General features: G+C 34.8%; 1 long non-coding RNA gene across 1 annotated transcript; it reads left to right on the top strand.

Moving 5' to 3' along the window:
- Positions 1-876: 876 nt before the first annotated feature.
- On the top strand, positions 877-2,947 carry LOC125650844 (uncharacterized). Its single transcript, XR_007361147.2, has 2 exons — positions 877-996; positions 2,021-2,947. It is a non-coding gene; the product is annotated as an uncharacterized LOC125650844 (long non-coding RNA).
- Positions 2,948-3,180: the final 233 nt, after the last annotated feature.

Below are 3,180 nucleotides of genomic sequence, written 5' to 3' on the forward strand. Positions count from 1 at the left end.
AGGAAGTTTATCCTATCATAATAGAGGTGATTAGCTACTTTGAACCTACTTTCATGGATCTATCATATTATCTTTTTTTCACTATGACATTTGACTTTATGTTACTTTTCAAAGAAGGTGTAATTTATACATATAACGTGCATCACATGCAATTTTAATGATGCAGGCAAATAATTTTGATGCAATATAAAAGGCAAGCGTGAACTGTAGATCTACCCAGATTAGATTCAATAAGAATTGAAGGTCAAAACCATGGTGGTAACACAAAGCATCTGCATACAAGATTTTTTAGGCTTGTTAAATGGAAAAATTATATGAAAATAATAGTCTCCAGTAATATCTACATTTTAACTCATATGAGAAATCTTATAACAGTTTCAATATTTAGACAGATCATGAGATGGAAACCAATGTAATTGAGACGAAAAGGGAGTACAACTCGAAATATCAAGGAAAAACAAGAAAGGCCACTGTGAATCAGCAGATGATGTCCTATACAACCATCCGTCCATGACACATGCAATGGGAAGGTAACAGCTAAGTTTATACATATAAATGATATTAAAATCCCATGTGCTCGTTCCATATAATGTCCCTTGAACATTACAAGTATTTACTTATACCAAATACATAACTCCGTTTACCTGATCAGGATATGGGGCTCACGGCGGGTGTGACCGGTCAACAGGGAATGCTTACTCCTCCTAGGCACCTGATCCCGCCTCTGGTGTGTCCAGGGGTCCGTGTTTGCCCAACTATCTATTTTGTATTGCTTGTAGGAGTTATGAGATTGATCACTGTTCGTTATCTTCACCTTGCATGTAGTTCAAAATTAAGTCAGAAATTCTAAACATTTTTTTTAATTAAAGTTTATGTCAGGAAACAAAGCCTGTCTGAAACTCTAAAATGACATTTCCAGAAAGCTGAAGAATGGATAAAAATGTATCTACCATCTTACAACCCAGATTTCATTCCACTGAAAAGAAAAGGGACAGGGTAAGAAGTTATTATTAATAAAAGATATATTGTTGAAACATCTTAAAAGATATATTGTTAGCTCACCTGAGCTGAAAGCTCAAGTAAGCTATTTTAATCACTTTGTATCTGCCATCTGTCTGTAAACTTTTCACATTTTCATCTTCTCCAGAACTACTGGACCAAATTCAATCAAACTTGGCATAGATCATCCATGGGTTAAGGGGATTCAAGTTTGTTGAAATGAAAGACTATACCCCCTTCAAAGGGGCGATAATCACAAAAATGTAAAAATAGGCGGGGGGGGGGGTGGCATTTAAAAATCTCCGCAAGAACCACTGGGCCAGGAAAGTTCAAATTTACATGACAGCTCTCTGACATAGTGCAGATTCAATTTTGTTAAAATCATGGCCCCGAGGGTAGGGTGGGCCACAATAGGGGATAAAGGTTTTACATACAAGTATATAGGAAAAATCTTTTTTAAAGATATCTCTTGAACTATTTAAGCTAGGGCTTTTATATTTTGTATATACATTTTTTACGAAAAGTTCTTTCATGTGATGCAACGGTGTTCGATCTTGTGACTTTGACCTGGAAGTTTGACCTACTTTTGATAAAAATCTGACATATTTATTATATTCAATATCTCAACTATTTAAGACAGAGCTTTCATATTTTGTATATATATTTCTTATGGCAAGATCTTTTGTATCATGCATGTACCATGATCAATTACCTTGTGACCTTGGTCTTATCCAGAACAGCAAGATCTTGTCGATCATATTGGTGTTGAGGCATTTCTGTGTAATGTGAATTCATTTTCAGTAATGTTGTGATCCTTTGGGGCTCATGAAGGCTGGGGCCACAATATGGGATCAACATTTTTCATAGGAATAAAGACTAAATCTTTTTAAAATCACAACAGCTGTACAATGACAGGGCCAAGGTGACTCCGTTGAGCGATGTGGCTCTTTGGCCTCTTGTACTGTTTAAGACGCATGTATTTAAAATTTATCATAGGGTATATTTGCATTTATTTTTTCAGAAATTTTGCATGTCCATGTCTTGGAAGGTGAATAGGTGGAAAGTCAATAGATGCTTACCATATCAGATGCTTGCAGAGGATACTGGGGATAAAGTAGCAGAAAATTATGGAAAACAGGGAAGTGGCAGCCAGGACTATGGAGGGGAAGTGACAATGACAGTGAGATGGCGTTAGGTTGGACACCAGAAGGGAAGAAGGCATTTAAGAGATCGAAAACAACCTGTAGAGGAACAGTAGGAGCAAAAAGAAAGATTGCAGAATGGATAAACTTGAATGAGATCAAGATGATAGCAATAGAACAGAGCGGATTGGAGAGAGTCTCGGTCCTATGTGTTTTGGCATGGAGAGAACTAAGTAATGTCTAGATTGTTGGAGATCGGATGACCAGGAATATGAATGGATGTGCTGGAAACTGTACTAAGACCCTTATGTATTTGGATTGATTTACATACCATCATGAGTTTGCTATGAAAAACTTGAAAAAAATCCTCAACTCATATTGTAGCTGACATTATACATTTGTACTTATTTAAAATATTTCAAATGAACATATTTTTAGACATACAATATCTAAACTTTGGAGTCCACGTACATCACATTGGATAATAGGTTATGATATATGTGTGTGAAATCTTTTCCTATGGTATGCACATGTTAACACATTAGTTTAAATGATGATGTTACAGATGTATATCTTATGACTATGGAAGAGAATGTGTTCAGAACAGAATATGTGTCTAGAAGAGTTGTTGCCCTTGAATGTAATTCATTATTTACATGGGGTTGAAAAATAATCCAGCACACAGTAGTACTAAATGCATTATGTTAAAATACATTTATGAATGGTATAAGTGATACTGTCAATTACTGATTAATACACTTTGTGAAATCATATTATTGTTATGTTTAATAAATTTCAAGGCTGCACCTTTGTACATTTTACAATATAATATTCTGCACTTTAGTATCAAATTCCCTAAACCTAATTTAAGAGTTACATATTCATTAACAGCAAGTTAATTATGATATGCTATGTAGTTTGTCAAAGGGGCATTAGCTGTGAAAGTGATGGCAACCTTTTTATTCAAAGTCTCTCAATAAGAATATATATTAATGCCTAATGATAATATTTATTTTGTACAAAAACACGAGAAACCCAA

Source organism: Ostrea edulis, chromosome 5, assembly GCF_947568905.1.
Source record: "Ostrea edulis chromosome 5, xbOstEdul1.1, whole genome shotgun sequence".
In the NCBI taxonomy this organism is placed as follows: Eukaryota; Metazoa; Mollusca; class Bivalvia; order Ostreida; family Ostreidae; genus Ostrea; species Ostrea edulis.